General features: G+C 42.5%; 1 protein-coding gene across 1 annotated transcript in view; it reads left to right on the top strand.

Annotated features, from left to right (window-relative positions):
• Atp2c1 (ATPase secretory pathway Ca2+ transporting 1) overlaps positions 1-25,258 on the top strand; it is a 129,425-nt gene that overhangs the window by 404 nt on the left and 103,763 nt on the right. The gene's annotated exons all lie outside the window — the stretch shown is intronic.

Here is a 25,258-nt window from a genome sequence, read left to right as displayed (position 1 = left end):
TCCAGTGTTTCAAAGACAATTTTTGAAACTATTCATAGCTTAATAGATGAAATACCATACCCAAGAAACACACTTGTTTTCCTGCATATTTCTGTGATTATGTTAATGTCACCAGGATTTGCAAAATGAAGACCATTTCCATCACCATAATCAGATCATTAATGGGCTGATGAGATCATTTAGATATAACAGGTAATTTCTCGTATGTGGTGGGTAGGGGACAGAGCATAATAATTTTCAGTCCTTTTAGCCAATCAAAGCTACAGTGCCCAACAGCATGTGGGTGTATAAGCATTTTAAAAACTTGTTTAAAATGTCAGGTTATTTTCATTTGAAAACATGTGTGTTCATTACACTGATTACACTCTACATATCTAAAAAGTGCTTTTATAATTGTTCTGTACTGTTAAAAGAAATAACAACGTGTGGGCCATTTAGATCTAGTAGTTTATTTAGAAGCATGGCAATGAAATATATATGTAAAGGGCAGATCTGTCACCACGCTGAAGATGACCAGCCGTGAGTGTTGGTGCACAGTGCTTTGACTAGACCGGCAGAACTAGTCAGGAGACGGCCAGTGTCTTTCTTGCATTTGTTTTCCTCTGTAGTAGATGACCCACTTAGTGACACACTTCCCGGAAATGGAAGCAGAGGACAGCAGAAGAAAACCCCTCAGTGACCCCTTTCCCCAAAGGTCAAGCCTCATTTGGAAAAGGACAGATTATGATTTGTGAGGAAACTGCTTTCAGGCTCCTACTTAGGCCAATTTTAACGAGTGCTAGATCGGGCTCTCTGCGGTTAGGGAGCCAGGCTAGTCCCACTCACCTCTCACTCGGGTGTGGTGTCACACACGACCAAAACTGTTTCTGCGTTTCCTCTCAGCGCACACTTGGTTTTGAAGTGGGAAGTTGGAGGACTGTGTGGTGGCACCCACAGTCTTGGGTTTACCCCAGTAGCAATGTCACAGGCTTCTTCCCCGGGGGAGAAGGGAAGAGTGGCTGACGCTGGTGGGGGGGAGGGGTCCAGCGACTTCTTCCTCCTTCTGCGTATTGTGCATGTAGAGGCGGCTATGTCGCCTAAATAATCCTGTGGGCCTTTTTGGGGGAAGTTTATTTTATTGTTTACTTATTTAGTCAGTTATTTTTTTCTGTGTGCTGTGTGTATTTATGTGTATATGAAGAGAGTGTGTGATGTACACACATATATGTATGTGTGTGTGTGTGCTGTGTGTGGGTGGCCACTGGGTGGACAAGGAGGCTAGCACAAGATGTCTATTTTTAGTTTCTCTTCCATATTATTATTATTATTATTATTATTGTTGTTATTGTTATTTCTTGAGATTTTTTTCTCAAACTGAAGCTGGCTGTTTTGACTAGATTGGCCGGCCAGCAGCCCTCAGGATGCCTCTCTCTGCTTCCTGGTGCTGGCATTTTATATATAGATGTGTGCTGCTGAGCACAGCTTTTCACGTGGGGTCGGGGCGTCAGAATTCAGCTCCTGAAACTTGCACAGCAAGTGCATTTCCCACTGAGCCATCTCCCCAGGCCCAACTTTTTGGTATTTTGAGACAGACTCATATAGCCCAGGTTGGCCAAGACTGTCTTTGAACGCCTCCTGCCTTTACTTCCCAAGTGCTGGGATTACTGGCATGTATCACCACACCCAGCTGATGAAAGTTTATTTTGAAAGAGCTACAAAATTGTGCCTACAGAAGAACATGAGGACCCAGTATGGGGACATGAGACTTGGGCTGGGGAGGTGGTCACCTCCCCAGTTTACAACCATATTGGGAGGCCTGGGAATAGCTGGGAGCATTATGCTGTGTTATTAACTTCCTATATAAGTTAATGGAAAAATGCTATATTTGATTCCTTTCTCAGGCAAATTACAGCTGTTCAGACCTGCAGTCTAACAGAATTAGAGAAATTGGGTCAATCTGGTTAACCTTGAAAAGCATGTTGAAAAGTTATAAACAAAGTTAATTATATCTGTATATGTTCAAATGACCTTCACATTGATTGTCTTTATTCTTTATATTCCTGTAAACCAGATCTACAACAGGAAGCTAAGGGAACAGAGACTTGAAGAGTATGAGCATTTCTTGGAAGCCACCAGGCTAGAAACTATAAAAGGGAGCCAGGAGCCAGGCAGGGGTGGTGTATGTCTTTAATCCCAGCACTCAGGAGGTGTGGCGCTCTGTGGGGGTCCAGCTCCAACCTACTCCTACCTTTTGAAAGGTTCTTGGGTGGAGGAGAGAGGAATTAGGAAATATTGGTAGAAAGATAGAGCTAGATGACGAGGAGAAAGACAGAGACACAGGATAGCTTCAGGAGGGCTCTGGGTCAATAACCAACAGCCCAGTACTTTATTCAAAAGGGCTTTTTATAATATGCCAAGGGGAGAGGCAGAAGACCTCCCCTTTGCAAGATCAAAGCACACCATACAGCCAAGTGTAGACCCTTCCAAATACCTGGTAAATATGCCTGTATTTGTATAAATCATCTCCTTACACAGCCCTGCTGGGTAAAGCAAGCTCAGATTCTCTGATCTTGAGTAAGGTCTCACTCGGAAGTCTCTATGGATCTCCAGAGAAGGCAGAAGCAGGTGGATCCTTGTGAGTTCGAGGCCAGCCTGGTTTACAAAGGGTTCTAGGACAGCTAGGAAAAAAAAGGGGGGCAGGTAACAGGAATGCCTGAGTTTTTATACTTTATCCATTTTGCCATATTCTCCTCATAACAACCCAGTGATAACAGGGAGCTACTGACCTGTCTCCTAGACAGTATTCAGAAACCTCAGACCATTATCATAATTCTGACTGCAATTACCATGTATATGATTAACTGTGGTGGTATTGTGTTCCCCAAAATATTGTGTGCCCTAATAAACTTATCTGGGGTCAGAGAACAGAAAAGCCACTAGATACTTAGGATAGGCAGTGGTAGCACACGCCTTTAATCCTAGCATTCTAGAGGCAGAAATCCATATGTTCAAGGTTATAGCCAAGCATGGTGACTCATGCCTTTAATCCCAGAAAGCGAGCCTTTAATCCCAGGGAGTGATGGTAGAAAGCAGAAAGGTATATAAGGCATGAAGACCAGAAACTAGAAGCATTTGGCTGGTTAAGCATTTGGCTGGCTAAGCTTTTAGGTTTTGAGCAGCACAGTTCAGCTGAGAGCCATTCGGATATGAGGACACAGAGTTTGAGGAAACAAGACCAGCTGAGAAGTTGGTCAGGTGAGGTCAGCTGTGGCTTGTTCTGCTTCTCTGATCCAGCATTCACCCCAATAACTGGCCTCAGGTTTGTTTTTATTAATAAGACCTTCTAAGATTCCTGCTACAATTAACTCCTATTTTTCTGTACTTATTATTTAAATCACCCATTAGCAAATTTGTTTAGGAAAAAAATTCAAATCTTTACTGTAAGTGAAAAAAAAAAACCAATGACATATGCTATAACTAGAAGACTAAATACATTCAAAGGAAATTCTGTAGACAGGCAGTGTTACCTGTGCAGTGGCACACACCTGTACTGCCAGTTCTTGGAAAGCTGAAGTAGGAAGATCAGGAACCAGAGTCCAGACTGAGCTACATAGTGAAAAACCAAACAAAACATCAAAACAGCCTTCTAAGCCTGGAACCTGCTCTGTTGTTGTTGTTGTTGTTTGAGACAAGGTTTCTCTGTGTAGTCCTGGCTGTCCTGGAACTTACTCTGTAAACCAGGCTGGCCTTGAACTCACAGAGATCTGCCTGCCTCTGCCTCCCTAGTGCTGGGATTAAAGGCGTGCTCTACTACCGCCTGGCCCCCAAAACCTGCTTAATTGGCTTGCAAGAGAGGTGTTTGGGGATGGGAGTGTAACTCAGTGGTAGACACTTAGCATGCACAGGGTCCTAGGGTCGGCATTCAGAACCCCCTGCCACCAAAGGAGAAGTGTTCAGAACCTCCTTCGAGGCTGGCTGAGACAGTCTCCTGAATGAAGTTATGTGTGTGTGGCAGGGGTGGGGTGGGGGGCAATGAAAAGGTTAGACAACTCTCTCAATTCTGAATGATTCACTGCTATTGAATGTAATGTCTGCATGCCAACGTCTTCATTCGTAAGTCCCAGCAGGGGTGTGGTATCCCAGACATGCCATCTGCTTCTGCTCCTCTGTGCATTCCAATGCACTCCTCTCTCTAGCTTAGAATCCCTCCTCTGCTTATTCCTGGCCTTCCTGGGGATGCCCTCTGCATCCTTAGACTCAGATTGTATGGACTGAGAGGAGAAACATTCTCTGGTTCTGCTGGGAGATGCATACAACCCTGCCTTTCCTAAGACCATCTGTTGCTTTGATTACTAGATGTGGCTACTATATTCAGTGTGGTGTGGTAATTATTTGCTTATATGTCAATATACAAATGCCTGTGTGACCCTGCCTCATATGCTGTTTACTCCCTCAGGCTCACTTGGCAACATGGCAAAGCCTGGTGTAAGAGACACCTTTAACATAGACAGAAGATACATACTACATTGTGACACACATCATTTTTACTCATGACTTGAGTAGGCCAGGGGATCCCCTAGGTCATGGTCACTGTTATTTTCATCCACAGATGCTTTGAAACGTCTCCTCGATGTTCTTCCCCTTGTACCTGGTGTTGAAGAGACAGGATTTGACACAGGGCTTGGCTTGTGTGGTAGTTTTTGTTGATGGTGGTGATGTTTCTGTTGACATGCAGCAGTCAACAGGTAAATGACTGTCTGTCAAACTGAGAACAAGCCTCTCACCCTTTGCATTCCCAGAGCTCTCACAGCAAATATTTCACAAATCCAGGTCCTTAAACAGATAGAAGATTAAGGTCATGATTAGGTGAAGATGATAAAGGTTGGGAAGATTCGATGACCTTTTTTTTTAAATCAAAATTCATGAGATGGTGTGGTAGGAGTGAGTAGTCTGAGCCTAAATGGGCCTTCAGAAGAAGGTAGTCGGTCTGCTCAGACACAGGTGAGACTGTAGGGTTGCAGTTACTTTATTTTGGCCTCAGGGCAACAGCCAAGGTCTGGTTCAGATGTCAGTATCCAGCTAGTGGGGAATGAACGCAACTTTTAAGCCATGGTCTTCTGAATACCAGAGACTAGCTGCTCCATGGCTCAGGTGACCAAGTGGGACACTGAATAGGGAAGGGTGAACAACTTCTACCTCTTGGTAGGCTGTTCCTTGGCTTCCGCCTAGAGTGGCCTATACGGATCTAGAGCTCTACACTGCTTGCTCTTAAGGGTGGCAGACTTGGCGTAGATATAAGAATATAAGGAGCCAGTTTGTGAGCTCTGAAAAGTCTGTTCTCTTTTGCTTGATGAGGTCTGCCATTCCCATAGCTTTCAGTCACTACCTTCAAACCAATAACTCTCAAACGTACTCTGTCAGTGCATTGCAGCCTTGTATATCCATTTACTATTCAATGCCTCCATCTGGATGCCTTGCAAACATGGCGGATTGAATGTGTGAAGAGAGAACTCACAAACTACACCCCCCAAACTGATTCCTTTTCCAGTTTTGTGGGGGGGGGCATCTCACTCCCACTTTTCTCCAGGGTACTCTTGATCAGGAGCAGCAGAAATATTAGATAGAATTTTAGAGGGGAGAGAAACAGATAGCCTTGAGAGGGCCTGGATCCTAATCCATCGGGCCCTGACTGTCTCTGGCAAAGGCCTTTTAATGGAATGCCAAGGGGTGGAGCAAAAGACCTCATGCCAGCACAGCCAAGTGCAAACCATCTCAGATATCTGGTATTCGGGCCTGTGGTCCAATCATTCTCTTTGTGCAGACCTGCAGAGTAAAGCCACTAGGAAACCTAAATGGGCTCCAACACCCATCAATCAACCTGAAAACTCAGACCGTGAAATCTTATCATCATCTTGGTTTCTCCTTTCCTCCTCCTCCTTACCTCTTTTTCCCAATTATTTCAAAGGACTGTGTCTTTTAAAGGAAAAGAACTGAAAAAATGTACACACACACACACACACACACACACACACACACACACACTTAATGAAATGGCTTACAAGGAAGATGTTTTAGTTAGGGTTTCTATTGCTGTGAAGAGACACCATGACCACAGCAACTCTTTTAAAGGAAAACATTTAATTGGGGTGGCAGCTTACAGTTCAGAGGTTCAGTCCATTATCATCATAGCAGGGAGCACGGTGGCATGCAGGCAGATGTGGTGCTGGCTACATCTTGATCGGAAGGCAACAGGAAATGGACTGAAGCACTGGATGTGGCATGGGCGTATATGAGACCTTAAAGCCCACGCCCACAGTGACATGCTTCCTCCAACAAGGCCATGCCTACTCCAACAAAGCCACATCTCCTAATAGTGCTACTTCCTCTGAGCTTATGGGAGCCAGTTACATTCAAACCAACATGCTGGGTAATACGACCATGGCCATCTACATACGAGAAGCTAAGAACTGCATAACTGTTCAGTCCATAAAGCGGAATCCTTCAGCAGTCCCATTCTGGTGCTGAAGACCTGGAAGATTCCTAGAGAGTTAGTCATCTTCAGTCCATGTTGGAAGACTGAAGAATCTGGAGTTTGATGGCAACAGCAGTAACACATGGACATCCCAGCAAGACACAGAGGCAGGCAGGCAAGCAACACTGCTTTTCCTCAGACCTCTGTATATGTGAGCCACCCATCAGAAGGTTTCCAAGGTGATAAGTAGCTAACACACTAGCCAATACTCAAGTAATTATTAGACTTGCCACAATCTTCCCACCACCTTCTCCTCATTGGATTATTGCAATAATAGCCTTCCAGTTTGTGTCCCATATCCACTGTTACTGCCATAATCCTCACTCTTTGTAGCATTCAGAATTTTCATCTCTAAATGAAATCTTACTTCACCTCATTGAAGGAACGTGTGATTCTTTACATATGTTGTTTCAGCACCAGTACCATACACATATCTGGCACAAATGAGATATACTTATGCTGCTGAATGAATGAAGGGTACTTCATCATTATTGGAGAAGTCGTGGGGTCAGGTACTTCACAGGGGCAGGATGTTGTTATTCAGAGCAAAAGATGGTAACAATAATAACACCAGGCTGAGACTGAGAAGAGCCTTCAGCTTGTGCTTCCCTTTGGCAGCCTCATCAACCTAAATCTCTTCTTCTACAAATCCCTGGCAAAGGGAAGATAAGAGAGAGCAGAAAACACAGGTGGACTAATTTAACAGACAAGAATTTGAGATAATCTGGGCTAACAGAGCCTTGCTCTCTGGTAGGTAGATTTTTTTCTGTCCCTCCTGCCAGCTCCCAAATCATGATTCAGAGACTTGTTAATTATGAAAGCTCTGCTGGTAGCTTAGGCTTGTTTCTAATTAGCTCTTATAACTTAAATCAACCCATTTCTATTCATTTACTTTCTGCCTCATGGATTTATTACTTTTACTTTGTAATGTCCATGCTGCTTGTTCTGCATTTCCCCTTTTCTCTACCATCTTCTTCCCAGTGTTCTCTCTGCCCTGAAAATCCTGCCAATTATTGGCCATTCAGCTTTTTATTAAACCAATCAGAGTGACACATATTTAGAGTGTACAAAAAGATTGTTCCACAACATTTCCCCCTTTTTGTCTAAATAAAAAGGAAAGGTTTTAACTCTAACATAATAAAACTATAAATAATAAGAACAATTATCAGGTAAGAATTACATTTACAATGTCCAGTCCATTTGTATTTGGCATATTTGGAGAAAATACTCTTTTTTATTCTATCTTGATGAGTCCAAAGCTCTGTACCTAATTTATCTTCTATCATAACTAACAAAAACTGCAACTATAACTATCACATCTTCAACTCCATCAAAGACTCCAGAAGAATATAATATCACCTGAGTAACCAGGAAGAACAGAGCAAACAACTTTCAACTTGAATTGAATTTGGACTTTAAAAAGTTTGGCTCATATCCCTGACCTGAATAATACTCTAAAACTTGAGGGCACTCTAATTCCCCTTCTCAAATAAATCTATGTTGAGGCTCAGTATACTCAATAAGGTTTAGAGGGTTGCTGTATAGGCTCAGCCTCCCTATGTGAAATGACACATGTTTTACTATAGCATATTCTAAGACATGTGAAGAGTTTTTAGCTCCTTAGGGTAAATGGTTAGCTCGAGATTGCACCAAAGTGTTTAAAAGTTGTGAGGTTTTGTTAGTTTGTTTTGTTAAGTCATGATGGGGCTGGTGAGATGGTTCAAGTTGTGAAAGCTTTTGCTGACCTGAGTCTGGTCTCTGAGACTCACATGATAGAAGAAAAGAACTGAGTCTTGGGTATTACACATATACATATACATATACATGTATATACATACAAACACACAAAACAAGAATGTGAAAAGGAAGTCATGAGAGCTGGGGGTACAGTGGCAGAGCAGTCACTTAGTACCACAAAGCTCTGGGCTATGTCTAGTATGTGTGTGATTGTGCTTGTACGTGTGTGTGTGTGTGTGTGTGTGTGTGTGTGTGTGTGTGTGTGTGTGTGTTATGAAATATTGAAATGCTGCTCATAGTTACATGACACCTGAAGGAGCTGGAAAGTGGTCAGTGTCCTTGTGGTTGGTTTGAGAAGAGAAAGATTTAATGGTTTGGGTGTAGGAGTAAAAGATTGTCTGTGTGGAATTTAAAAGAGAAGGCAGAGATTTTACACCACTCTTGTGTAGGAATTTGGGTAATTCTATATGGGTAGCATTGGAGTCAATTGCTGTGATAAGATGAAGCTGCACTTTAATATTTCTGACTATTAAATATGACATTAAAAGTGGAACCATTTTATCGTGGTAATTATAAAATTCCTCTAACTGATGGGAGGGGGAGAATGCTGTATTTGTAGGAAAGAAAAAAAAGTTACCAACATCCCAAGAGCCTATAATTGAGAAGATGCAGAAAGATGAACGCCTTCTGAGTCACCAACACCCAACTTCATGATCTGCCTTCCTCACACACCTGTCCTCGGGAAGTGGCACCATCCATCCTGTTACTCAGCTAGGCACTTGGTGTTTCCTTGGTCTGTGTCTACGCTGTCGCATGTCCTCTCAATCTTATAACTAGACACCAGTCTCCTCTCTCCCAGAACCTTAGTCCACAGGCCATCATTACTTCTTTTCTGAGACACGGAATAGCCTCCTGAGTTTCTACTGGAGACAGATCTCCCAGGCCCCTGCTTGTGATCTTTCAATGGCTTTCACTTGCTCTGGGGATAAGGAAGGAGCTCCCTGTCACCCTGTCATGAAGGGCTTTATTTGGTTTGGCCCCCATGCCCTTCTTACTCCATGTTGATTTTGCCTCCCTCTGTAACAGGAATCTTAAAAAGTTCGTATTAATAAAATCAAACCTGAGCCAGGTATTGGGGTGAACACTGGAAGGTCAGAGAGACAGAACAAGCCACACCTAACCTCACCTGGCCAACTTCTCAGCTGGTCTTGTTTCCTCAGACTGGAAGCTTCTGTGTCCTCATCCCAATGGCTCTCAGCTGAACTGCTACTCGAAAGCCTGAAGCTTAACCAGCTAAAAGCTTAACCAGGCCAAATGCTTCTAGTTTCTGGTCCTCATGCCTTATATACCTTTCTGTTATCTGCCATCACTCCCTGGGATTAAAGGCTCACTTTCTGGGATTAAAGGTGTGAGTCACCATGCTTGGCTATATCCTTGAACACATGGATTTCTGCCTCTGGAATGCTAGGATTAAAGGCGTGTGCTACCACTGCCTAACTAAGTATCTAGTGGCTTTTCTGTTCTCTGACCCCAGATAAGTTTATTAGAGTACACAATATTTTGGGGAACACAATACCACCACACCCTCTGTATCAATAGTACTCCTATCTACTTAGCCTGTTTCCCTGTTACTTCCTGGCAGGGTCATCCCCCCTCCTGTTCCTTCACTATCTTCCTCTGGTTAACATCTACTGTCTGCATTAACTCCTCCAGGGCTGGCAGCTTTCCCTGCTGAGCAAGTGCTCTTACGCTGAGCCGTAGCTGTATCCCCAGCCCCCTGGCACCCCAGTTCTATGTCTAATAAATGCTCTAAAGAAACCTTGTAATTCTTCTTGGCTGTACCTGTCCTGAGCAATTCCATCCATCCGTGGAACTATTTAATACCAATAGGCCCTAGACGATTAGCAACGTGCCTATCAGATGTGGGGCACTGAATACAGGTTGATGGAAATGAATGAACGGGGGCGGGGGTGGTGGTGGAAATGGGTGTTATGAATTCTACCCTGAGACAGAAGTGCTGAAAAGAATCCTGGTTGTTAGGCTGTGTGAGGAAGAGACAGGATGTGATTGCTCTCAATTGTACTTGTGTATGTGTTTCATAAGATTCATAGGGCTAATTTGTGAAGAGAGCTTGGGATGGATTTCGGAGGTTACAGAGAAAATGAAACATGACTTGTGGGGAGAATTGCAGGGAAGGGTTATGATGTAATAGTAAAGCCAAATGAGAGAGGAAGGAACGAACTACCATTTATAGAGCACACAGTTACATGCCCCTCTTTGAAGATCGCTGTAACAATGGTTTCTGATCATCAAAGAGAATCTTAAATGACTTCTTTGGCCTATTCTAGCCCTAAGATTCTAGATCAGTGGGCAGTGGAAAGATGAAAAGCACAGATGGATAGATTTGTATTTATCCAGTTGTAAAAAGGCTACAGAATGAGCAATGCTGCTCCAAAGTCTAAGAGCGAGGAAGACAGACTCTAATGACTTTGGAGGTTTGGGTAGAACGCAAATCCTCTAGCAAGAGAGGAAATATAACTATGTCCAATAAAGACCTCAGGTGAAAAGCTCATGTACCAAGAACTAGCTTTCCTGAGCTTAATGGACCACTGAATGCTTCTATCCACAGCTTTGTAGCTGTTATAGCCCCTTCCAGCCTAAGGATAAAGAACTATGTGTACTGCATAGTAGTGAATGGATAGGAGCATTGGGAAATTTCAGGTTCTTTTGTGATGTTTTAACCATTAGCTCCCCTTCTCCCCCACTGTAACTCTTCCTCGTTTCCATTTCAACACTGCCAGTTTTCTGTTTTTCAATGGAAACTTCTAAAGTTGTTATGTCCTTACTGTTCATATCAGCACAGCTGTGCGGATCCACTTAGTGGACACCCGGACCATGGGCTGACTTCTGAGCTGTTAGCAATCCTGTCGTTTGTTTGTGAATTTTTCCCATTTACTATCCTCAGCTGCCTTTGAAACACAGAAGAGGTGACTGTTTGAATGGTTACTCTGTCTCTCAAGTCTAGGAACTCAACTGCAAAGCCTTGTGTGTTTATGAAGACCCCTGAAATGTGTGCTCATCAGATTCTATGATAACATACCTGAGAAGACTTCAGTCCATAGTTAGTTCACCCATTTTAGAGGCCAATGGTAAACCATCAGTGGGAGAGTTAGGCAAAGGAAACTATTCACTTAATTGTGTCTGGGAAAAAGAGAGGAAGAGGGGTTGTGGCCTGGAATATCCCCTTCAAGGGCATGACTTCAGAGGCCTTTCTTTCACTAGACCCTTTGTCCTCAGGTCCCACCATCTTTCAATAATGTCAGGGTTGGGGCTCTTTGATAAATGGTTCTCTGGCAGAACTTCAGGATCCCAAATATAGAGGTTTGCTACCCAGTTTCACTCCTTTAACAGCTCATGCACAACACTTTGCTAACTTCTGTTCAGAACAGAAGAGGACGTACTCTCACACCTTGTACAGACAGTTCTGTGTCTTGACAGAAAAAGAAATGAACTTCCTACATATGTTGTACTGCTCAAAATTTGCCGTGAAAATGCTGAAATTATTATTTTTTTGCTTGCACACCCTAATGGAAGTATGGTTTGGGAAAAATAATGAGATTGCACATTTTTGAATAAGGAATCTTGCATTTTTTTTTTTTTTTTATTAATTTATTTTGCAATACAATTCAGTTCTACATATCAGCCACGGATTCCCTTGTTCTCCCCCCTCCCGTCCCCCTCACCTTCCCCTCAACACCCCCCCCCCCCATTCCCATCTCCTCCAGGGCAAAGCCTTCCCCACAGACTGAGGTCAACCTGGTAGACTCAGTCCAGGTAGGTCTAGTCCCCTCCTCCCAGGCCGAGCCAAACAATCCTGCATAGGCCCCAGGTTTCAAACAGCCAACTCATGCAATGAGCACAAGATCTGGTCCCACTGCCTGGGTGCCTCCCAAACAGATCAAGCCAATCAACTGTCTCATCCATTCAGAGGGCCTGATCCAGTGGGGACCCCTCAGCCATTGGTTCATAGTTCATGTGTTTCCATTCATTTGGCCATTTGTCCCTGTGCTTTATCCAACCTTGGTCTCAACAACTCTCGCTCATATAAACCCTCCTCATTCTCGCTAATTGGACTCCCAGAGATCCACCCGGGGCCTAGTCATGGATCTCTGCATCCAGATCCCTCAGTAGTTGGATGGGGTTTCTAGCACAACAATTAGGGTGTTTGGCCATCCCATCACCAGAGTAGGTCAGTTCAGGCTGTCTCTCGACCTCTGCCAGCAGTCTGTTGTGTGGGTATCTTTGTGGATTTCTGTGGGCCTCTCTAGCACTTTGCTTCTTCCTGTTCTCATGTGGTCTTCATTTACCATGGTCTCCTATTCCTTGTTCTCCCTCTCTGTTGTTGATCCAGCTGGGATCTCCCGCTCCCCCAAGCTCTCTTTCCCTCAACCCTCGCCTTTCATTACCCCCACTCATGTCCAGGCTGTTCATGTAGATCTCATTCCATTTCTCTGTCATTGGGTGATCCCTGTGTCTTTCTTGGGGTCCTGTTTTCCAGGTAGCCTCCCTGGTGATGTGAGTAGCAGACAAGTCATCCTTGTTTCATGTCTAGTATCCTGCTATGAGTGAGTACATACCATGTTTGTCTTTCTGAGTCTGGGTTACCTCACTCAGGATGATTTTTTCTAGATCCATCCATTTGTCTGCAAACCTCATGATGCCATTGTTTTTCTCTGCTGAGTAGTATTCCATTGTGTATATGTACCACATTTTGTTTATCCATTCTTCAGTTGAAGGGCATCTGGGTTGTTTCCATGTTCTGGCTATTACAAACAATGCTGATATGAACATAACTGAACAAGTGCTCTTATGGTGTGGTTGAGCATTTCTTGGGTATATGCCCAAGAGTGGTATAGCTGGATCTTGGGGGAGATTGATTCCCAATTTTCTAAGAAAGCGCCATATTGATTTCCAAAGTGGTTGTACAAGCTTGCATTCCCACCAGCAGTGGAGGAGAGTTCCCCTAGCTCCACATCCTCTCCAGCATAAGGTGTCTTCAGTGTTTTTGATCTTAGCCATTCTGACAGGCGTAAGGTGGTATCTCAGAGTTGTTTTGATTTGCATTTCCCTGATGATTAGGGATGTTGAGCAGTTCCTTAAATGTCTTTCGGCCATTTGAGTTTCCTCTGTTGAGAATTCTCTGTTTAGTTCTATAGCCCATTTCTTAATTGGACTGTTGGGCATTTTGATGTCTAATTTCTTGAGTTCCCTATATATTCTGGATATCAGTCCTCTGTCAGATGTGGGGTTGGTGAAGATCTTTTCCCATTCTGTAGGCTGTCGCTTTGCCTTGTTGACCGTATCCTTTGCTCTACAAAAGCTTCTCAGTTTCAAGAGGTCCCATTGATTGATTGTTTGTCTCAGAGTCTGTGCTACTGGTGTTCTATTTAGGAAGTAGTCTCCTATGCCAATGCGTTCAAGACTACTTCCTACTTTCTCTTCTAGCAGGTTCAGAGTAGCTGGATTTATGTTGAGGTCCTTGATCCACTTGGACTTAAGTTTTGTGCACGGTGATAGATATGGATCTATTTGCAGCCTTCTACATGTTGATATCCAGTTTTGCCAGCACCATTTGTTGAAGATGCTTTCTTTTTTCCATTGTGCGCTTTTGGCTTCTTTGTCAAAAATTATATGTTCATAGGTGTGCGGATTAATGTCAGGGTCTTCAATTCGATTCCATTGGTCCACATGTCGGTTTTTATGCCAGTACCAAGCTGTTTTTATTACTGTAGCTCTATAGTAGAGCTTGAAGTCAGGGATCGTGATGCCTCCAGAAGTTGTGTTATTGTACAGGATTCCTTTGGCTATCCTGGGTTTTTTGTTTTTCCATATGAAGTTGAGTATTATTTTTTCCAGGTCTGTGAAGAATTGTGTTGGTATTTTGATGGGGATTGCATTGAATCTGTAGATTGCTTTTGGTAAGATTGCCATTTTTACTATGTTAGTCCTGCCTATCCATGAGCATGGGAGATCTTTCCATTTTCTGACATCTTCTTCAATTTCTTTTTTCAGGGACTTAAAGTTCTTGTCATATAGGTCCTTCACTTGCTTGGTTAGTGTTACCCCAAGGTATTTTATGTCGTTTGTGGCTATAGTAAAGGGTGATGTATCTCTGATTTCCTTCTCCGCTTCTTTGTCCATTGTATATAGGAGGGCTACTGATTTTTTTGAGTTGATCTTGTATCCTGCTATGTTGCTGAAGGTGTTTATAAGCTGTATCAGTTCCTTGGTGGAATCTTTGGGGTCGCTCAAGTATACTATCATGTCATCTGCAAATAGGGAAAGCTTGACTTCTTCCTTTCCAATTTGTATCCCCTTAATCTCCTTATGTTGTCTTATTGCTCTGGCTAGAACTTCAAGTACTATATTGAATAAGTATGGGGAGAGTGGACAGCCTTGCCTCGTTCCTGATTTTAGTGGAATTGCTTTGAGTTTCTCTCCATTTAATTTGATGTTGGCTGTTGGCTTGCTGTAAATTGCCTTTATTATGTTTAGGTATGTTCCCTGTATTCCTGATCGCTCCAATACCTTTATCATGAAGGGGTGTTGGATTTTGTCAAATGCCTTTTCTGCATCCAGTGAGATGATCATATGGTTTTTTTCTTTGAGTTTGTTTATATGGTGTATTACATTGACGGACTTTCGTATGTTGAACCACCCTTGCATCCCTGGAATGAATCCTACTTGATCATGGTGGATAATTGCTTTGATGTGTTCTTGGAGTCTGTTTGCCAGTATTTTATTGAGTATTTTTGCATCAATGTTCATGAGGGAGATCGGTCTGTAGTTCTCTTTCTTTGTTGTATCCTTGTTTGGTTTAGGAATTAGGGTAATTGTAGCCTCGTAGAAGGAGTTTGGTAATGTTCCTTCTGTTTCTATTGTGTGGAACAATTTAGAGAGTATTGGTATTAACTCTTCTTTGAAGATCTGGTAGAATTCTGCGCTGAAACCATCTGGTCCTGGGCTTTTTTTGGTTGGGAGACTTTTAATGACTGTTTCTATTTCGTTAGGGGTTATTGGACTATTTAAATAGTTTATCTGGTCTTGATTTAACTTAGGTATGTGGTACCTATCCAGAAAGTTATCCATTTCTTTTAGGTTTTCCAGTTTTGTCGAATAGAGGTTTTTGAAGTATGACCTGATGATTCTCTGGATTTCCTCAATGTCTGTTGTTATGTCCCCCTTTTCATTTCTGATTTTGTTGATTTGGATGCTCTCTCTCTGTCTTTTGGTTAGTTTGGATAAGGGCTTGTCTATCTTGTTGATTTTCTCAAAGAACCAACTCTTTGTTTCATTAATTTTTTGTATTGTTCTCTTTGTTTCTATTTTATTGATTTCAGCTCTCACTTTGATAATTTCCTGGCGTCTATTTTTCCTGGGAGACTGTGCTTCTTCTTGTTCTAGAGCTTTCAGGTATGCTGTTAAGTCTCTAGTGTGAGATTTCTCCAACTTATTTATGTGGGCATTTAGTGCTATGAATTTCCCTCTTAGTACTGCTTTCATAGTGTCCCATAAATTTGGATATGTGGTGTCTTCATTTTCATTGATCTCTAGGAAGTCTTTAATTTCTTTCTTTATTTCTTCCTTAACCCATTGGTGATTCAGTAGGGTATTATTCAGTTTCCATGAGATTGCAGGTTTTCTGTAGTTTTTGTTGTTGTTGAAATCCAACTTTAGACCATGGTGGTCTGATAGAACACAGGAGGTTATTCCAATTGTTTTGTATCTGTTTAGATTTGTTTTGTGGCCAAGTATGTGGTCAATTTTAGAGAAGGTTCCATGGGGTGCTGAGAAGAAGGTATATTCTTTTTTGTTAGGATGGAATGTTCTGTATATATCGATTAAGTCCATTTGAGTCATGACATCAGTTAAGTCCTTTATTTCTCTGTTAAGTTTCAATTTGGGAGATCTGTCCAGTGGTGAAAGTGGGGTGTTGAGGTCTCCCACTATTAACGTGTGGGGTTTTATATGTGATTTAAGCTTTAGTAATGTTTCTTTTACATATGTGGGTGCCCTTGTGTTTGGGGCATAAATATTCAGAATTGAGACTTCATCTTGGTGGATCTTTCCTGTGATGAGTATGTAATGCCCTTCTTGATCTCTTTTGATTGATTTTAGTTTGAAGTCTATTTTGCTGGATATCAGGATGGCTACACCCGCTTGTTTCTTAAGACCGTTTGATTGGAAAGTCTTTTCCCAGCCTTTTATTTTTAGGTAGTGTCTATCTTCGAATTTGAGATGTGTTTCTTGTATGCAGCAGAAAGATGGGTCCTGCTTTCGTATCCATTCTGTAAGCCTATGTCTTTTTATAGGTGAATTAAGTCCATTGATATTGAGGGAAATTAATGACCAGTGATTGTTCATTCCTGTTATTTTTTGGTGGTGATGTGTGGGTACTTCTATACGTTGGGGTTTACTGCTGTGGCTTTATCTGTTGCCTGTGTTTTCGAGGGTGTATCTGACTTCCTTAGGTTGGAATTTTCCTTCTAGTGCTTTCTGTAGGGCTGGGTTTGTGGATAAGTATTGTTTAAATCTGGCTTTGTCATGGAATGTCTTGTTTACTCCATCTATGGTGATTGAAAGTTTTGCTGGGTATATTAGTCTAGGTTGACATCCATGGTCTCTTAGTGTCTGCATTACATCTGTCCAGGTTCTTCTGGCTTTCAAAGTCTCCATTGAGAAATCGGGTGTTATTCTGATGGGTTTGCCTTTATATGTCACTTGGCCTTTTTCCTTTGCTGCTCTTAATATTCTTTCTTTATTCTGTACGTTTAGTTGTTTAACTATTATGTGGCGAGGGGACTTTTTTTGGGGGTCTAGTCTGTTTGGTGTTCTATAAGCTTCTTGTATCTTCATAGGCATTTCCTTCTTTAAGTTGGGAAAGTTTTCTTCTATGATCTTGTTGAATATATTTTCTGTGCCCTTGAGTTGGTATTCTTCTCCTTCTTCGACCCCTATTATTCTTAGGTTTGGTCTTTTCATGGTGTCCCAAATTTCTTGGACATTTTGGTTCATGACTTTGTTGGTTTTAGTGTTTTCTTTGACTGATGAATGTATTTCTTCTACTGTATCTTCAACGCTAGAGATCCTCTCTTCCATCTCTTGCATTCTGTTGATTATACTTGCATCTGAAGTTCCCAATCGTTTTCTCAGATTTTCTATTTCCAGCATTCCCTCTGTTTGTGTCTTCTTCATTTTTTCTATTTCCCTTTTCAGGTCTTGGACTGTTTCCTTCATTTGTTTCATTGATTTTTCTTGATTTTCTCTCAGTATTTTATTGTTTTCTTCCAGGACTTTATTGATTTCTTCTAATTTGTTTGCCCTTTCCTCTAGTTGTTTACAGCGTTCTTCACATTTTTTTGTCTTTTCCTCTACGCAAGCCTCTAGCTTCTTCATGATGTCATTCATAAGGCTGTTTTCTTCTGCTTCTTCCAATTTCTGATGTTCAGGTCTAGGTGTTGGAGGAGGGCTAGGGCCTGGTGATGCTGTATTGCTATTCATTTTGTTGTATATGTTTCTGCCTTGACGTCTGCCCATCTCCTTGTGGTTCGTTCTTGGCCTTATCCGCACACTTGGTTCAGACAGACCAGTGTTCCAAAAGGGAAGTCAGTGTTCCAAAAGGGAAGTCTGGAGCAAGATGGGAGCTGGGGGCCGGCCTCTAAGTCTCAGGAAGAGGCTTGGGGCTCAGGCGGATGGGCGTGGTGGCAGGGCGTGGAGACTGCAGGGTCTGCCAGGGGTCTTGGAGAAGGGGATCCTTCCCGGTGGGGCTAGCAGGGAACCTGCCCGGTGGCCAGAACCTGGGGCCGAGTTGGGCAGGTCTTCCCTGGAGTGGCTGGTGCCCAGGGATGGGGTCTGGGGCAAGGAAGGGTACTCACGACTGTTCCAAAAGGGACGTCCGGAGCAAGATGGGAGCTGGGGGCCGGCCTCTGAGTCTCAGGAAGAGGCTTGGGGCTCAGGCGGATGGGCGTGGGGGCAGGGCGTGGAGACTGCAGGGTCTGCCAGGGGTCTTGGAGAAGGGGATCCTTCCCGGTGGGGCTAGCAGGGAACCTGCCCGGTGGCCAGAACCTGGGGCCGAGTTGGGCAGGTCTTCCCTGGAGTGGCTGGTGCCCAGGGATGGGGTCTGGGGCAAGGAAGGGTACTCACGATTGTTCCAAAAGGGACGTCCGGAGCAAGATGGGAGCTGGGGGCCGGCCTCTAAGTCTCAGGAAGAGGCTTGGGGCTCAGGCGGATGGGCATGGGGGCAGGGCGTGGAGACTGCAGGGTCTGCCAGGGGTCTTGGAGAAGGGGATCCTTCCCGGTGCGGCTAGCAGGGAACCTGCCCGGTCGGAATCTTGCATTTTTAATCAAATGCCTTACCTGTGCTGAGCACTTGGCCAGGCCCTTTAGTCTGTCACAAGTTAGTCCTCATAACCCTGCACTTTGAGTAGTGTCACCCTCATTTTGTGGGTAAAGAGGTGAAATAACTGGGTACATAGATCATAATGGTGGCAGTAAGATTTTGATTCCAGGTTAGGTGACAAAGCCTCTCCATGTGAGATAGATCCTCCCCACCCCCATCAACATCCCCTACCCACCCTGCCCCCACCCCGCCCCCATCTCTCACCTGCCACAGCCACTGATTGGTTCTTTCTCTCCTTCCTCTTAGCCTTTTCATTTTTCTCCCTTGCGATTAGATTTTCTTAAATCTATCAAAGATAACAGGACTGGAGAAGGTGCTTAGTGTTTGGGGTGCTAACTGTTCTTCCAGAGGACCTGGGTTGAATTCCTAGCACCTGCATGTAACTCACATATGGTGTACAGATATACATTCAGGCAAACCACCAATACACATAAAATAAATAAATAAAAATTCAAAGACAATAATGGTTAGGAATAGAACTGTGTAACTCTTGTGTTGGAGAAGATGTGATCCCCCTCCTTTCTTTTTTTTTTTTTTTTTTTTTTCGTTTTTCGAGACAGGGTTTCTCTGTGTAGCTTTGCGCCTTTCCTGGGACTCACTTGGTAGCCCAGGCTGGCCTCGAACTCACAGAGATCCACCTGGCTCTGTCTCCCGAGTGCTGGGATTAAAGGCGTGCGCCACCATCGCCCGGCTTCTTTTTTTTTTTTTTTTTTTTTAAATCAGGAGTATGAATGGTGACCCAGACTTTAGAGATGTTTGCAGCTAATTCAATTTTTGGAAACTTTCTTTAGGAAAAACTACGAGATCTGTATTAGTGTTTTCCGGGGAAAGATAACGAATAGGAGATAATCGTCTCTCTCTCTCTCTCTCTTTCATTTATTTTCTATCAAGATACTTACATTTATTATGAGTACTTATGATGTGTGTCCTATATGATTATGGAGGTTTAGAATTCCCATGGTCTTTCCTTTGTGAGTCAAAGGACCAGGAATTTGGTGATTTAATTTGGTTCAAGGAAGCAGGCCTGAGAACCAGGAACATTGAAGGCAGGAGATGGGGGTTCTGGCATAGATGGAACAATCATGCCATTTCCATGCTTTTGAATTTTGTTTGGTCCTTTGTGGGTTGCGTGATGACCAACTATGTTGCTGCCCATATCCAGCCTACAGATTCACATGCTAATCTACTCTTGAGTCACCTCTGGAAGATATAGTCAGAAATAGTGTCTTACCAGTCAGCCATCATTAGTCCAGTGAATTAACACAAAAACTTAAACATCAGAAGCTATAAATATCAAAGATGATACAAAATAAATACTTATTTAGAATAAACCGAGTCTCAACAATTACAAAATTGAGCGATAAATACCACAAACATCACAAAATGTACAGGATTAAAGTGGTTTTTGCTGAGTAACCTGAGGTCCCCTAAAATGATTTGTTCCTACTTTTGGGGGGTCTGAGATCTTTAATCACCCCCTCACATGACAGAAATTTCCTAATATTCTTTAAATAGAGAATAGGAATGCAGACACTCCCTGGACATGGTTAATTTATATTTATTTTTATATTAAGTCTAGAAAGGACCAAAGACAAGCTTCTGGTTCTGTTTTCTTCTGCACTATTCACGTCCTTCAGGTGCTGGATCCTATGAAACACATTTACAGCACCGTTTCTGGCTCTGTGATTTAGTTCAGGTAGTTATAAAATTCCCAGTTGTCATTTCCACACCAGGGCAGTTAGCAGTAACTTAACTGTACACACACACTGACTGCAAACCAATTTATATACGCCACTAAACCCAAGCACAATCGAAATGCTTTCCCCGACTCACGCACGCTCCTTTGAGTCAGATCCAGAATATACCCGGGATCACTTACGTGGCATGGGATGGAGAAAAGTCAGCAAAACCAGCACTCCAAAATCAATTGCAATTCAAATAATCTGCAAATTTTACCAAAATGCAAGACTGTGAGAACATGCTAGAGTGTATCCTTGAAATAGACTTTTGCAAGTGAGGTCCCCTAAAGTCTAGCTTCTGTTGGTTTCCAAGAAAACCTGCCCTGGATGAGGGTACAAAAGTTACAAGGGGTCTTATACTGCAATACACGTGAGTCTATGTCGTAGATGCATCAAAAAGACGGTCTACGAGGTTTATCCTGAGTAACTGTAGTGCCCAACCTCACAGAGTAAAGTGGAGGCTATTTTTTTCCCAGTGTATTTTGTAAATAGAGTGATGTAAATTGAAGATGTTTTATCGCTGGCAAGTCTCAAAGGTTCTCGTCTCTCTGTCCCCATTTATCTCTGAAAAGGGATTTTTATTTGCAAAGGGATTGTTTGCAAATACAAATAGGTCTCAAACTCCTGTATTAGTTTAATTAATATTAAACACACCGTTTACCACTCTTTCAAGGAGGCCAGTTAACACGTAGAGGGTAAGAGCATGTTATTGCTGTTAAAGACCACATAGTAGAAAAATTGTGACTGCACTAAAGGAAGTCTTTAAAAATTCATTAAGAAGTAATCAAGCTTTTGCAAACCCATCTGTTATTTGCAATTATAACATAGTCACTGTAACCTGCCCGATACCCTGTAGAAAGTCACCTTTGTGTCTGCTTTTCTTCCTGTGCTCATTGCTCATGTCTTCTGAGGCCCAGCTCTTCTGTGGGTCCTCTTCTTAGCAGAAACCCTCGAATTTTCTACCTTTATCGCATTTGTGGATAACCGTTTTAAAAGGTAAGCAGCACTTCTAATTGTGTCTATACCATCATTTGTGCTGACAATATTTATCGCTCAACTAGGCCATGGCTTATAATAAAAACAGCTCAGAAAACAAAGCAAATTATAGAAACACATCAGCTTTATATATCAAATACACAAGCTTGTGATTTTTAATTCTCTCTCTCTCTCTCTCTCTCTCTCTCTCTCTCTCTCTCTCTGTGTGTGTGTGTGTGTGTGTGTGTGTGTGTGTGTGTGTTTGTATGTGTAGGTATGTGCATGCCAGTTGTGTATAGATGCCAACAGAGGCCAGATGAATCAGATTCCCTAGAACTGGAGTTACAGGTGGCTTTGAACCACCTGCTGCGGGTGGTGGAAACCAAACTTGGGTCCTCTTCAAAGCAGTATATTGCTCTTTTTAAAATTACATGTCAGATTCCCCTCAAACTAACGTTACAGGTGGTTGTGAGCCACCTTACGTGGGTGCTAGGAATTGAACTCAGGCCCTCTGGAAGAGTGGCATGTTCTCTTAACTACTGAGCCATCTCTCCAGCCCACAAAAAATTTTGAAATGATTGAATAGGGGCTGGAGAGATTGCTCAATGGTTAAGAGCACTGGCTACTCTTCCAGAGGACCTGGGTTCGACTTCTAGTACTGTTATGGTGGCTCACAGCCATGTGTAATTCTAGTTCCAGGGGATCCAATGCTCTCTTCTGGCTTCCAAGGGCACCAGGAAAACAAGTGGTGCCCAGACACACGTGTAGATGAAAACTGCATACACACAAAAGAAACACTTCCGAGGACACTGACTAGTGTAAATAATACCTGTATGTTATGCATGTGCATGTTTATATGTGCTCTTTCACTAGTGTGGAACCTTTCCTCTTGCTCTGTCTTCAACACAAAATCGACATAAAATGCCTTAAAATCAGTGTAGCTTCTTAATTGTTACATGGCTAACCCTTTTCATTTTTGTTTTATATCTTTTAAAATGAAACTATTTCCCTAGGGGAGGATCCGGTTTTAAGAGAATGGCATTTTCTATTTACTTTGTAGAAAAAAAAATCTTTCTTTCATCTTACTGGTCTGGCTAAAAATCCTGATAAGCTCAGGTCAAAGAGGCCTTGTTTCAAAGGGCCTGCCTGGACTCGGGAGACAAAGGCTGCCTTCACAGCTGCCTTACAACTCCAGCTCTTACTGTCCCACTGCACCCCACGTGTGGCTGGTGTGATGTGCAGAGGTGCCTCCAAGGGAGAACTATGATCCTTTTGTGACCATACTTCACTTCCCTCTCATGTTTTAAGATAAGTATGCCAATGCGCATCTACTTCAAAGTTTCAAGTCTTCCGTGATTTAATGATGATGTCGAGTTTTAAATGTGATACACACCCTCACTGTTTGTTAGAATTAAGGACCATTATCATGCTCAAAATATTTCTTAGATGAATGCTTTATGCTTCTTGCAAATCAGTGCTCAAACCCAGGCATGTACTCGAATCACTCGAGGGACTAATTAAAACATAGACTACTGGACTTTACCTCCAGAGTTACTAATTCAGTAGGGCTGGATGAAGCCCAAGAATTTGCCTTTCTAACAAGTTCCCAGGTGGCAGGGATCCCACTTCGGGAACTACTGATGGAGGTCATTTGATGATGCATATTTCTTAGAATCAGAGCTGATAGGGGTTGCCATGCCTTCACAAGAACAGCCTGGGTTTCGCTTAGGAAGATGTCGTGTCATTTGTTATTGTCAGGGGAGCAGTAATGAGGACTTACAGCTTGGAAAGTTCTTAATTGACCATTTTCAACTACAGCAGTCCCATGCCTAGCATTACATAATACTTACTAATGCAAGAAATGATTAGGCAGTTTCTTTGCTCCAAGCCTCTAACATACATATTCATATCTACTTCTTTCTTTTATAGATGTTTACTGATTAAACTGATTGGGCAACTGAGACTTTTTGTTGTGGATTTAAATTATGGGACATCAAAAGGATATAATAGTTGTCCTGTCCTCTATATGATCCAAACTAAAGCCACCATGAAGTCTTAATATTAAAAAAATAATTTCCCTTGCCTCTACTACTCTGCTTCATATGCAAATAGGATGTTAAAGACTCAGAACATCAATTTAGCTGGAAAGATGAAATCAGTGTTCCTGATACTGCTGAGTGGCTTTTAGATCCTAGACATATGTTTAATATGTATTTTGCTGATTTTTTTCTATAGAGCATGTTAATGAACATGTCTCAATTACCCACTGAATAATCAATCTCTCTAAAATACTTATCTCTGCTTATTTATTCCTAAGATTACACTCTCATTTTAGCAGCCCTTTCTAACTCTGAGAAGACAAACCCAAGGGATATTTGAAGAGCTTCTGTTTGGAGCATGAATTCCCCAGTAATGGTATTTGAAGGTTAAATACAAACAAGCAAGTAGATTGTACACAATAACCGAGAACAACCAAGAAAGACAATGGCTATATAATTAAATAATACAGTCTTCGCTGTCATCAAGGGAGCTTCAGGACAAACGGCCTAGTTTCGGGAATTAGTTCCTCTCAAGGTTGTCTGAGTCCATAATGAAATGAAAAAGGCAAGACAGGAGTAAAACAAGACAGTGAGCTGAGGGAAATTCAGTAAGTTGGGTAGCAGTACACTGAGGAGATGTGCAGGAAATGAAGACGGACATCCGACTTTCACTCTGGGCAGGAAGAAACCCTTGTGCAAGGAGCGTCCCCTGTGTGGGCCACAGCTTTAATCAGCTCTAAGCAGCAATGGAGCTGTTTGCCTCACAGGGTTGTGGTGACTGAGTCTAATCACCTCAGAGAATTGCTTTGTCTCTCCTGAAAAGCAATAAACAAGTGGGGTTGTTCAGTGAAAATTGATTTTTATTTTCCTTAAATGCTTTAATCAAAATGTGCAGTGTTGGCATTTTTACCTTCCTAGGACATTTGTATTTTTCCATGGTGTAAATGAGTCAAATTTGGAGAGCTCAGTGGTAAAGTATCTGCTTTGCATGTATGAGATTCAATCCGAAGTACTCCTTCCTGTTAAACAAACAAAACCTAGATTGATCATTTACACTATGGAACAATAAACAATACATGTAGGCTTATGTAGGCTTTCTTTTCTTTTTTCTTTGGTTTTTTTTTTTTTTTTTTTTTTGAGACAGTGTTTCTTTGTGTAGCCCTGACTCTCCTGGAACTACCTCTGTAGACCAGGCTGGCCTTGAACTCACAGAGATCTGCCTCCTCTGTCTCCTGAGTGCTGGGATTAAAAGCTGTGAGTTCGAGGCCAGCCTGGTCTACCGAGTGAGATCCAGGACAGGCATCAAAACTACATGGAGAAACCCTGTCTCGAAAAAACAAAAAATAAAAAATAAAAAGCATGCACCACCACCGCCTGGCACACGTAGGCTTTCTAAATACCCCAAGTAATGTAGGTTTTCTGTTGTGTGATATTTTGTTTGTGTTCTGACCAATAAAGCTTGCCTGGAGATCTGAGGGTGGAGCTAGCCACTAGTTACCGGGATGGGAGGTGGTGGCTCACACCTTTCATCCCAGCACAATCAGGAGGTGGAGACAGGAGTATAAAGTGGGTGGAGACAGGCTCTCAGTCCCCGCCCCCCCCGCCCCCCAGTTTCAGTCTGAGGATTCAGAGAGGTAAGAGCACTGCTGCTCTGCTTATTAGATCTTTCAGTTATTACCGGATCTTCAACTTTTGGTTTGATAAGACTAATTAGGATCACACTTCAGTTTTCACCTGCTCTAAATTAGTTAATAAAAACTAGTTGATGTACGAGTCCTACACAGTTAACTATCTTTAA

Source organism: Peromyscus californicus, unplaced genomic scaffold (genome assembly GCF_007827085.1).
Source record: "Peromyscus californicus insignis strain IS unplaced genomic scaffold, ASM782708v3 Scaffold_11__1_contigs__length_118956290, whole genome shotgun sequence".
Lineage (NCBI taxonomy): Eukaryota > Metazoa > Chordata > Mammalia > Rodentia > Cricetidae > Peromyscus > Peromyscus californicus.
The sequence above is the reverse complement of the archived record's forward strand: the minus strand, read 5'-3'. Positions and strand labels throughout refer to the sequence as shown.